The sequence below is a fragment of the Benincasa hispida genome, chromosome 2 (assembly GCF_027475165.1).
Source record: "Benincasa hispida cultivar pf3 chromosome 2, pf3_genome.v1.1, whole genome shotgun sequence".
NCBI classification, from domain to species: domain Eukaryota; kingdom Viridiplantae; phylum Streptophyta; class Magnoliopsida; order Cucurbitales; family Cucurbitaceae; genus Benincasa; species Benincasa hispida.
This window is the reverse complement of record NC_143479.1, coordinates 25,201,899-25,215,469: the sequence shown is the minus strand read 5'-3', so window position 1 is coordinate 25,215,469 and position 13,571 is coordinate 25,201,899. Positions and strand designations below refer to the sequence as shown.

Below are 13,571 nucleotides of genomic sequence, written 5' to 3'. Positions count from 1 at the left end.
GCGTTGATAAAATATGTTAAATTGCGTCCAAAAAACATTAAATTCATAACATTGCGGTCGCATGCGTTCATCACATAGAAACAATTGATTTTTGTATTTTTATGCAGAATATGCGTTGATACAAGGCGGAAAGAGCAATCACAAGAAATCAATGGACGAGCGCAGCATTACCACAAGGCTTTGCGGTGATTTGTGTTTGTCAACATCTGCTTAAGAAGGATTTCCACATAGAACGGGCGCAACTTGGTGGGCACATCTGGGTGAAAGACATAATTAATCACGATGGGACAGAAAGCTGATGACGGTCGAATCCGAATTAAGTTGACAGTCGCTAACAATAACAAGTACATTCAGCTTTTCGGTGACAAATGTTCAGCTTATCAGTCAGAGAATTAAAGCTATCCCATCTGTCCAATCATAAGAGAGAAGCCACCTTTCACCCTAGAAGCTCTATAAATACCAAAAGCAGCCTTTAGAAAAGAAGTTCGAAGAGTTAGAGAATTTTTCCTTGGATAGTTTAGCCTCGTTCTTAGATTTTCTTTTATTTTAAGGTGAAAGCGAGAGAAGGAAGTTGTGCCGATAGATCGTTCCGGTGAGCTTGGGAGAATGCCAGAAGCTTCAAGACCAGAGAAAGGGCCAACTCCTGCGGAAGTAGGAATATCTTTTAAACCGAATAGAGTTGCTAGTGTTAAAGCCTTAGGCAGCAAAGGATTGCTACCAGGTTCTCTACCTTTATCTTCTATTGTTATTGTGTATACGAACTCTTTTATAGAAATCAAATTTACTTCTCCATATCTATTCGCTCTCTGTTTATCACGCATGAGTAGCTAAATCTGTTGAATGGGTTGAGAAGCAAGCTAGCATAACTAGGGATCTTCATTCTATGCGATTATCTTGTATTATGTATGCTTCATTCGTCCATTAGAGATACTCGGGAGGGTAGTTTAAGGATAGGATCTAGGCTTGGAAAAGTAGGTTAGAATCTAAGCTCGGGAGAGTCAGATTAGAACGCATAATCAAGAGATAGGAGCTTAGGAATAAGCACTATTTGCTAATAACACATCGCATGTATCCTAGAGATAGGATATGATTGTGTACGGTCACCTTTCCTTTGTGCATCTTGCATTATCGCATAGGAAAAAAGTAGAGACTTAGGAATAAGTTCTATGGACACTTTTTCATTCAACACATGCGTCCTAGACTTAGGAGCACCGTATTCGCATTGGAAAATGGCTTGCTGTGCATGGGTGTAGCATGATCGCATAGTCTGATACATTCCCAAGTAATGCTAGCTAAAGACCTTCTCAACCCGTTCATCCGCATACTCAGTGCATCTATCACATAATCAAACTTTTCTCAAATCCGCCGCATTTGTTTTTTTTTAATTGCCGCAATTAACAAAACCAAACAACTATTTGAGTTACTGGTTACCGCAAAGTCTTCCGAGAAATTACCACCGCATATTGTTTTCCAAGTCCCTGATTTCGACCCTGGACTTACCAGGAAACTCAGTGGAGTTTACACTTGGATTCCACTGAGAAAACTTGATTGCTCAACGCAATTCCATCACTGCATTTCCTCCATAATTTCACATCATAAAACAACACATCAAGTTTTTTGCACCGTTGCCGGGGACTTCGGCAAAATAGTGTGCTAACGGTAATTTTTTTGATTTCTTTGTAGACTCTCAATCTCTGGCGAATTACGACCCAGAGATTGAGAGGACGTTCAGACGAAGATTAAGAGACCGCCAACAACAACGGTCAGATAAAGAAGATATGGTGGAGCAGCCTGGAAACGGAGCATCAAACGAAAACAAAGTCATGGTGACAATCCTGTTGGCAAACGATCGCAATAGGCCCATTAGGGACTATGCATCGCTAAACCTCTATGATTTCTCTCTAGGAATCATTAGGCCTGCCCTCGACGGAAGCTGATTCGAAATGAAACCAATGATGCTGCAGATGATCCAGACTGCAGGACAATTCGAAGGACGACGTGGCATGGACCCGCATGCCCACCTCTATAGCTTTCTAGAAATCTGCAATACTTTTTTGTTCCCGAACATCTCTACCGAAGAAGTTTGACTAACTTTGTTTCCATTTTCTCTATGTGATCAGGCAAGAAAATGGGCGTATTCCCTCGAGCCGGGAGAGATTACTTCATGGGAACAAGTCGTAGAGAAATTTATGAAGAAATATTTTCCACCTACTGAGAATGCTAGACGAAGGAAACTCATAACTAATTTTGAACAAGATATGGATGAATCGTTCAGCGATGCCTGGGCGAGGTTTAAGAGGTTGATCAGGGACTGTACACACAATGGATTGCCAGAATGCCTTCAGATGGAAATCTTTTATCATGGTTTAAATCATGCTTCGCAGACCGCTGCCAAAGCGATAGCCGCTGGTGGTCTGCTTAACGAAACATATGACAAGGCTAAGAACATCCTGGATCGCATCTCTAAGAACCACGAGAATTGGAGAGAGAGTGATCAGAGACTGAGAATCAAGGATAACGACATAAGTAATGATGCTATTACTTCACTACAGAATCAGATGACCGCAATGATGAACTTAATTCAGGGAATTGCGATTAGTAACCCAACACCGCAAAATGGGCAAGTAAACGCAATTAGTCAAAACACCGCAAGGTGTGCGACTTGTGGTGATGAGCAAGCAATGTAAGAATGCCCACAGAATCCTAGTCTATTTACTTTGAGAAAAATAATCCATTTGCTAATACCTACAACCCCGGGTTGAGAAACCACCCCAATTTTGCATAGAAGAATCAACACCAGAATTTCCAACCTGTGGCGCAGAAAGAAGGGCCACCTGGATTCTTCCTGCGTAATAACGGTCAGACAAGCAATCAAGCCAGTAGCTCACAACCACTATAATCCTCCTCCCTGGAAAGCCTATTGAAATAGTATATAGAGAAAAACGAAACTGTGCTTCAAAGTCTGGCTTCGTCCATCTGCAACCTAGAATTATAGATGGGCCAGATTGCAAGTGAGCTAAAGAATAGACCGCAAGGGGCTCTATGAGTTCAACAGAACTCCCACGCAACCCGGGGGGATCAGGTAAAGAGCAATGTCAGGTTGTGACATTGGGAATGGAAAAACTGTGGAGGGAGAAAAGAAGAATCTTAGCCGCTCTGCTCCCATTGCGTTGGAACCTAAAATTGTAGTGACACAAGAAGAAGAAGGAGATGAAGAAGCAATAGAGCCAGAAGTTGCGTCCACCTCAAAGCCAACAGAGAAGGGGACCATGAGAGTGCAGTTACCACCTTTCCCGCAAAGACTCAGAAAGAAAAAGAATGAAGAGGTACAGTACCAACGCTTTCTGTCTATGTTAAAACAATTACATATTAATATTCCATTCAGTGAAACGATTGAAAAGATGCCTGCATACGCGAAGTTTCTTGAGGAAATGGTAACTAAGAAGAGGGGTACTGGTAAGTTTGCCATGGTGGTTTTATTATACCCTGCTCCATAGGAGGACTGTACATCGGGCAAGCCTTATGTGACCTTGGAACCAGCATCAACTTGATGCCTCTGTCGATTTTTAAGCAGCTAAATATGGGGCAACTTGCGCCCACGACCGTGACTCTCCAACTTGCAGATAGATCTCTGGTGCATCCAGAGAGGAAGGTGAAGGACGTGCTGATCACCATCGACAAATTTATCCTACCAGCTGACTTCATCATCTTAGATTACAAAGTCGACGAAGATGTACCCATCATCTTGGGGCGACCATTTTTATCAATAGGTCGTGCCCAGATTGATATGTATAAAGGGGAGATCACTTTGAGCATAAATGGACAGAAGCTCAAGTTTAATATCATCCGTGCCATGAAGTTTCCTGATGAAGAAGACCTATATGACTCAGACGACGACCAAAATTTGATTGAAGAAGAAAAGTTTGATGAAGAAAATGAAGAAGATGATGCAAGCGCATCCATTGCTGCCTGTAATGCGATCATAAAAAAAGCAAGCAAGGAAGAAGAGATGATCGCAACCCAAGAAGAAAAGCCAACAGAAAAAGAAGAAAGAAAAACAACGCAACCGTCCTTAGTAGAACCACCAATAATGGAATTAAAGACCCTGCCAAACACTTAAAGTATGCATTTTTGGGGTAGAATGAGAAGCTGCCAATAATTATTTCCTCCAAACTTAACAAAGACCAGAAGAATGCGTTGATGAGCATTATGAGGAAACATGTGCGAGCAATTGGCTGGACGCTCGCCGATATTCGAGGAATTAGCCCAGTGTACTGTATGCACCAAATTCGTCTTGAAAAAAACACAAGGCAATGATCGAACATCAGCGCAGACTCAACCCTGCAATGAAAGTGGTCGTTAAAATGGAGATCATTAAGTGGTTAGATGTGGGCATTATTTATCTGATACTAGATAGCACGTGGGTCAGCCCCTGTGCAGTGTGTGCCTAAAAAGTGTGGCATGACGGTAGTCCCAAATGAAAATAATGAACTAATACTGCAAAGGACCATCACTGGGTGGCACATTTGCATGGACTACCGCAAGCTAAATGTGGCCACAAAGAAAGATCATTTCCCTCTACCGTTCATTGACCAAATGTTAGACCATCTAGCTGAAAATTACTTTTACTGCTTTCTGGATGGATATGTCGGGTATAACCAGATTATGATTGCTTCAGAAGACCAGGACAAGACCACATTCACCTACCCATATGGGACCTTTACTTTTCTCCGTATGCCATTTGGCCTCTGCAATGTGCCAAGCACATTCCAAAGGTGCAAGATGACCATATTTTAAGACTATCTTGAAGACTCTGTTGAAATCTTCATGGACGACTTTTCTGTCTATGGGCACACCTATGAAGTCTGTCTGGCCAACCTGGAGAAGATACTGAAGAGATGCGAGGAGACGAATCTTGTTCTTAACTGGGAAAAATGCCATTTTATGGTAAAAGAGGGCATCGTGTTGGGGCACAAGGTTTCTCGGGACGGGTTGGAAGTGGATAAAACAAAAATAGAAGCAATTGAAAAACTTCCACCTCCAACAAGCGTGAAGGCTGTACGAAGTTTCTTGGGGCATGCTGGATTATATAGACGCTTTGTCAAAGACTTTTCGAAAATAGTACGACCACTGAGTGCGTTGTTGGAGGCTGACACAAAATTTGATTCTGATGACAATTGCCTCAGTGCATTCAGAATTTTGAAGAATGCACTGACTACCACACCCGTGTTAATTGCACCTGATTAGACACTTCCGTTTGAATTAATGTGCAATGCAAGCAGGTATACGATGGGAGCAGCTTTGGCACAGAAGCGAAAAACAATCTTACATCCCATCGCATATGCGAGTAAGACATTAAATCCTGCTCAGACCAATTACACCACCACAGAGAATGAGCTTCTTGCGGTAATTTTTGCGTTGGAAAAATTTAGAGCATATCTGCTGGGAACAAAGGTACTCATCCACACTAATCGTTCTGCAATAAAGTATTTAATGACAAAAAAGGATGCGAAGCTGAGGTTGATCAGATGGGTTCTCCTCCTCTAGGAATTTGACATAGAAATAATTGATTGAAAGGGGATGAAGAACCAAGTTGCGGATCACTTGTCTAGATTGGAAAACCCTAAGGTTGACCACAATGAGTCAGAGGTGAGTGCGGTGTTCCCAGATGAGCAGCTGTTTCAGATTGAAGAACTACCGTGGTATGCAGACATAGTCAACTATCTGGTTTGCGAGCGATTTCCTAAAGATTATACCTACCACCAACAGAGGAAGCTCAAACATGAATGTAGATATTATTATTGGGATGAGCCGAATCTATATAAAAAGGGGGCAGACCAAACTCTGCGACTATGCGTACCAAATGCTGCTCAACAACGCATATTATCGCAATATCACGACTCACCACATGGTGGGCACTTTGGAGGATAAAGCATCGCAACCAAGGTTTTACAGAGTGGATTCTTTTGGCCAACATTGTTTAAGGATGCAGCTGACTACGCCATGAAGTGTGATCGGTGCCAACGCACAGGTAACATTTCATGGAAACATGCAATGACGATGAACATCATCTTGGAGCTTGAGTTGTTCGACGTATGGGGTATTGACTTCATGGGACCATTCCTTCCCTCGAATGGTAAAAATTATATTTTATTAGATGTCGACTATGTATCCAAGTGGTAGAGGCAGTAGCATGCGCCGCAAGCGATGCGGCGATAGTCTCTCAATTCCTGAAGAAAAATATTTTCACTCGTTTTGGCACTCCACGTGCCATCATAAGTGATGAAGGGTCCCACTTTGTCAATCATACTGTTAAGGAGCTGCTGCACAAATATAACATTCTCCACAAAGTGGCCACCTCATACCATCCGCAGATGAATGGTCAGGCCGAGGTGTCCAATCGACAGATCAAGCTGATACTTGAAAAGGTAGTAAGGCCTTCGCGGAAGGATTGGGCAACAAAGCTTGACGATGCATTGTGGGCATACTGGACTGCATTTAAAACACCCATAGGTATGTCGCCGTATGCGTTGGTATTCGGTAAGGCGTGTCATTTGCCTCTAGAGCTGGAATACTAGGCACTGTGGGTGGTAAAGAAACTAAACTTTGATTTGAAAAAAACAAGAGAAGCGAGAAAACTTCAACTGGTCGAGCTGGAGGAATGGAAGATCAATGCAAATGAGAACGCAAAGATTTACAAGGAGTGCACAAAGCGTTGGCATGAAAAAAACATATGCGACAAGAACCTCCAAGTTGGGCAGAAGGTCTTACTATTCCACTCACGACTACGGCTTTTACCTGGAAAATTAAAATTGCGCTGGTCCGGACCCTTCATCATTAAAGAAATATTCCAACATGGTGCGGTGGAGCTAATCATTGAGGATGAAATCCGTACAATTAAGGTTAATGGACAGCGAGTTAAGGCATATTGTGGGGCTGATTTTCAACAAGAAAAGACTTCTATGGATCTGAAAAACCCGAAATAGAGAAAAATGGAGTGGCCCCTGCACTAGCAAGCAACGTCATCTGGGGCGCAAGCCTTCTGGAGTATCCTTTGTTTGGTTCTTGAACTCTCATTTCTTCGACACTTTAATCATTATTTATCTATCTGCATTTTACTTATAACTACTTCTCTAAAGAATAAGAAGAAAAAACGGCGAAAAATGTTGTTAACTTTTTTTTTATCATTTGACCCTTTTGATGTTTCTTTGCAAACGATCAAGGTACACAATTGCGGAGGCACTATACGAAGACAAAATTTCACGTTGTCACCACAATCCAAAGATAGAAGATTGCCGTAAAGCAGGATGCGTCAACAAACAATGAGGGCGACAACGTAAATTTGGGGGTTGTATTCTTCCTTAACTTTATTTCAAATTTTGCACTATCGCATCGCATTTTAGTTTTAAAAGTTTTATCACCGCATCCTTTTTGATTATCGCAATCATTTAACATGGATAAATTTAGTAAGTTACCGCATACTGTCTCTTTGCCAATTATGATTTCAATGATGAAATACATGCTTCTATTTGTTTCGTATATACTAGAGTCAACTTAATCTTAAGATAGTCACCTCATGAAATACTTCTAGAAGTTAAGGGTCTACTAGCTTTCTTTCAAACTCTCTTTATGAAGCCTTTTAAGAACATCGCATGACTTATTTCAATCTTTTGGCAATGAGGACATTGCCACATTTTAAATTTGGGGGTGGGATATTTATTTTCGACCTTGCTATTTTATTAAAAAAAAAAAAGAAAAGAAGAAAAGAGGAAAATATTGAGAATAACAACTCCGCTGTCAACGCAATGGGAAACCATGTTGATAAGAGTTAACTTGTGGAAGGCACTTAACCGTAAGTGGATGTCTGCATGACACACGTGGGGGCAAGCCAGAACGAAAGTAAGTCACCAGGATCAATGCTTAAATAAATGACTGCAACTCCGTTGCCAAGTAGGTATGATTGTAGTCTGAGAATGAGTGCATTGCTCGTAGTTGGATGTCCGCATGACACACATGGAGGCAAGCCAAAACGAAAGGAAGGCCCTTGGATCAGTGCAAGGTCAGAAAAAATAACAATGTCAAGAAATATGCAAGGATAAAAATCATTTGACACCCTAGTGAAAAAGTTTTCTTTTTGAAATAAATCATGCATGTCCCGGAATTTAGTAAAGTCCTTTTGAAGGTTAAGCTTGCGGTCCCTATGTCTTAGAAATATTTTAAGAGGAGACTTGAATAAGACATAAGGAAATTTTGGTGTATAGGATTTGAATGAAATATCCTTAAGAAATCTAGGAAAAGAGATTTGCGGTTGACTCGCTAAAGGAAATTTTTGGCTTATGCTTGAGGACAATCATTGTTTAAATTTGGGGGTGTGATAACGGGCAGAAATGCATGTTATTACAGTGTTAAGTTCTTAAACAATGTTGGATTGTGCTGATAAAATATGTTAGATTGCGTATAAAAAGCATTTATGTAACGCCTCAGGCCCAGGATTCGGAATCCAGATTCAGCCCCTAATGGCCTCGGCATTCCCCTACGTCCCCTACGACCTAGCTATGTCATTCTCCCTTCTTCCTCCCTTCCTCCCTTGCCTTGAATGCTTTAGAAGTTAAAGTTGTCCTCATAAACCAACACGGGTTCTTTCAGCATGCTTTGTCCTCACTCACATGCATCCTAGGAAAATTCCTAGGATGTCACCCAATAACCCAACATAGGGTTGCTCCAAGGTAAGCACACTTAACTTTGGAGTTCTTATGATTGAGCCACCGAAAAGGAAGGTGCATCTTGTTGGTATAGGTAGTAACTTTCAATTCTTTTAAGCCTTTTTTAACCATACTTTCATGTCTTTAGAATCCTTCTCGTTTGGATGTGATACCGGTTCATTCATGTACCCCTCCTGAACTCGGGTCGTTATAATTAAATTCATAACATTGCGGTCGCATGTGTTCATCGCATAGAAACAGTTGAATTTTTTATTTTTATGCAGAATATGCGTTGACGCAAGGCGAAAAGAGCGATCACAAGAAATCAATGGACATGCGCAGCATTACCGCAAGACTTTACGGTGATTTGTGTTTGCCAACATCTGCTCAAGAAGGATTGTCGCATAGAGCCGGCGCAACTTGGTGGGCGCATCTGGGTGAAAGGCATAATTTATATAGTGGAAATATGGACGACATGCGTTGATGGAATTGCATTGTGCACTCAAGTTTCCTCAGCAGAATTCAAGTGTAAATTTCTCTGAGTTTCCTGGTAAATCCAGGGTCGAACATAAGGACTTGTGAAAATAGATTGCGTTGGTAATTTTGACGAAAACTTTGCAGTAATCGAAAAAATAAATAAAATTTTTGTTTTGTTGATTGCGTTGATTAAAAATAAATAACAAATACGGCGGAGTTTGAAAAAAGTTGGTAAACGGGAAATGCGATGAATATGCGGTGAATGAGTTGAGAAGGGTTTCGTCTAACACTCCCTAGAATGTGTTCATGCTTGCAATCATGCAGCATGCATACAACAGTAAACCACCTCTCAGTGCGAATACCACGGATTCTAAGACTAGAACGCATGCGATATATATGTGATAAGTCTACAGGGTTTATACATAAACCTCTATTCCTATTTATGCGATGACGAAATGACATTCACACAAATATGCGACCACATAATATCATTCCTATTCCTAGGATGCATGCGATACAAGTTGATATACAGAGCTTATCTCTAAGTCCCTATCTCTTGTTTATGCAAGCCTAATCTTGCACTTTTGAGTCAAGATTCTAACCTGGCTCTCTCGAGACATTAGGTTCTTTCTTTAGAATCTCTCTCGAGTAACTATAAAGGGTGTTTTGCACAGCATAAAACAAGAAAATCGCAAGCAGTGAACTTCTTAAGTCATGTTAGCTTAGTTCTTCTCAACCCATTCAACTAGTTTAGTTATTCATGTGTATTAAGAGAGTGAGCAGATATAGAAATAGAACTTCCATTGAATAGTTATGAAGATGAAGTATAAATAACAATGCAAGTATAATAAAGAGACTGGTAGCAATTTCTTGTTGCCAGGCGTTTACACTATTTCTACTTGTGCTCTAAAGATATTCTCACTCTCGCGAGAGTTGGCCCGCTCTCTGCTCTTACGCCCCAAGGTTCTCTCTCGAGTTGCCCTGGGAGATCTCCGGCGCCACCACTCTTCTCTTACTCTGCCTTAAAATGAAAAGGAAATTATGAACAGAAGCAACTGGTTGTAAAAACGAGTGAACCCCTTTTCTGAAGAATGCACTTGGTATTTATAGAGCATCCATGGTAAAAGGCGACTTCTCTCTCCCGGTTGTACAGATGGGACAGCTTTAATTCCTGATTAACGTGCCAAATGATTGTTACCGATAAAGCTGAATGTACTTTGTTAATGTTATCGGCTGTCAACTTAATTTGGATTCGACTGTCATCAACTTTCTGTCCTATCGCTCTTAATTAGCCTTTCACCCAGATGCGCCCACCATGTTATGCTGACCAAGTTGCGACGATCCTTCTCGAATGAATATTTGCGAGCACGATCAACGCAAAGCCTTGTGGTGAAGTTGCGCTCGACCAATGAATTCCTATTATCAAAATCTTTGCATTATGTTAACGTATATTCTGCACAAAAATACAAAAATAAATAGTTCTAATGTGCTGAATGCATGTGACCGCGATATTACGAAATTGATGCTTAATGGACGCAAAGTAATATATTTCATCAACGCAATCCAACTTTGTTTAAGAACTTAGCACTATGATAACGTGCATTTATACCCGTTATCAACAAGTACACTCAGCTTTTCGGTGACAAATATTTGGTGCATCAGTCAGAGAATTAAAGCCATCCCATCTATGCAATCATAAGAGAGAAGCCACCTTTCACCCCAGAAGCTCTATAAATACCGAAGGCAACCTTCAGAAAAAGAGTTCGGAGAGTTAGAGAATTTTTCCTTGAATAGTTTAGCCTTGTTCTTAGATATTCTTTTATTTTAAGGCGGAAGCGAGAAAAGGAAGTTGTGCCGATAGATCGTTCCGATGAGCTCGGGAGAGTGCCAGAAGCTTCAAGACCAGAGAGAGGGCCAACTTCTGCGGAAGCAAGAATATCTTTTGAACTGAATAGAGTTGCCAGTGTAAAAGCCTTGGGCAGCAAGGGATTACTAACAAACTCTCTACCTTTATCTTCCATTTTTATTGTGTATTCAAACTCTTTTATAGAAATGGAATTTACTTCTCTATATCTCTTCTCTCTCTGTTTATCACGCATGAGTAGTTAAATCTGTTGAATCGATTGAGAAACATTTAGCTAGCACAACTGGGGATCTTCATTCTATTCGATTATCTTGTATTATGTATGCTTCATTCGTCCATTAGAGATACTCGAGAGGGTAGTCTAAGGACAGGATCTAGGCTTGGGAAGGTCAAGTTAGAATCTAGGCTCGGGAGAGTCAGATTAGAACGCATAATCAAGAGATAGGAGCTTAGGAATAAGTACTATTTGTTATCAACGCATCGTATGTATTCTAGAGATAGGATATGATTGTATGTGGTTACCTTGCTTTTATGCATTTTGATCATCGCATAGGAAAAGAGTAGTGACTTAGGGATAAGCTCTATGGACACTTTTGCATTCAATACATACGTCCTAGAGGAGCACCGCATTCGCATTGGAAAATGGCTTGCTGTGCATGGGTGTAGCATGATCACATAATCTGATGCATTCCCAAGTAACGCTAGCCAAAGACCTTCTCAACCCGTTCATCCGCATACTCAGTGCATCTATCACACAATCAAACTTTCCTCAAATCCGCCGCATTTGTTTATTTTTCATTACTGCAATCAACAAAACCAAACAACTATTTGAGTTACTAGTTACCGCAAATTCTTCCGAGAAATTACCACCGCATATTGTTTTCCAAGTCCCTGAGTTTGACCCTGGACTTACCAAGAAACTCAGTGAGGTTTACACTTGGATTCCACTGAGAAAACTTGATTGCTCAACGCAATTCCATCATTGCATTTCCTCCATAATTTCACATCATAAAACAACGCATCACATGCCCTGTGCCTATTTGCATCGTTATCTCACTAGCCTCAAGCTGCCGCTAGGATCTAATCCCCTGAAAAAGAAGAACAAACATGGTTAGTGGCCCCATAGTCTATAATTCAGGCAGAATCATCATTCTCCACTAAACAAGTTTCCAAAACTAGTAAATCACATTTATCTTGTCTAGCCTTGGCTTTTTCCTTCTTCCTCTCCTTTAACCAAGGTGGGAAGTTCTGCTTCCAATGCCCATCCTGGTTGTAGTGGAAACATTTTCATTTTTCAACCGGCGTCGGTTGCCTACCCCGCTGTGTAGCAGGTTATGGGTTAGCTGGTGCCTTCCTCTTCCCCTTACTACCTATCTTCTTCCTCCACTTGTTAGTGTCGGAAGAAGAAGATGCAGACTTAGTTCCTGAGGTCAAACCTCGGTGGAACGTTTTTAGATGATGAAGCAACATTTGCCTCACCAACTGTCTTTTTCTTGCTTTTCAGCAAGAATTGGAATGCCTGCAACTCGTTGAGGAAAGTTGTAAGGGTGTAATCAACCCTGTTTAGAACAACATTGCTTATGAAGTGTAGGAAGCTTTCTGGCAATGTTTGTAGAATAATACTAACCTGGCTACCTCATCGATGCGGGTCCCATTCATCTCCACCACATTAAAGTAGACCATCATATTCAGAACATGTTCTCGAACAGATGTACCCTCCTTCATTTTGGAGTTGAAAATGCTCTATAGAGCATCATGCTAGAGCTGCCTGGACGGTTGTCCGAACATTCCCTTCAGGGACTCCATGATCTCACGTGCAGTGACCATGGGCTCATGCTTCTTGGCCAAGATGTCATTCAAACTGGTCAAGATGTATGCTCGGGTCTTCTCGTTCGCCCGTGTCCATCGCTCATATGCATCTCGAACGTTTCGAGCAGTAGTAGAGGTGGAATAGAAGGATATTTCTCTGTAAAGATGAATTGGAGGTCATCGATGATAAGTATTGTAAGTATTGATTTTTTCTAAGTAGCGTAGTTGTCACCAATTAGTTTGTCGATGGCTAATAGAGCTAATGTAGTGGTGGCCATAATTTAAAAGTTTCTGAAAACAAGACCAAACTTAATAAGTCTACTTGCATTACCATTTTTAACACCAATTTTAGTTTTTAGCAAAATAGTTCTATTGTACCCTAAGTGAAAAGACATCTATTTTGCAATGATGCCCCAACAAGGCAGAATAAAAGTTACCATTGGGATGATCAAGTGCCTCTTTACGGAGATGAGACATTGTCAACCATTAGATAGAAACAACTCTTTTAACTGACTCTAACAGTCACCATTTTTTGGTCCAGAATTTATTAACATTTAATAATTCCGCGTAAGTGTAACCCCTCATTTTATGCCCTAGAGTCTCATGCTAATGCGACCACCGTATGGAAAAAAAAGATTAGGACAAGAGACTAAAGCAACCTTATCCTTTTCAGGAGATCAGATAAAGAGTTGTGCAAAACTTCCATCCTTTAGGGGGAC

The 13,571-nt window shown here is 41.0% G+C and overlaps 1 non-coding gene across 1 annotated transcript; it reads right to left on the bottom strand.

The window, feature by feature from the left end:
* Positions 1-2,222: 2,222 nt before the first annotated feature.
* On the bottom strand, positions 2,223-2,329 carry LOC120072383 (small nucleolar RNA R71). Its single transcript, XR_005480445.1, has one exon. It is a non-coding gene; the product is annotated as a small nucleolar RNA R71 (small nucleolar RNA).
* Between the last annotated feature and the right edge of the window lie 11,242 nt (positions 2,330-13,571).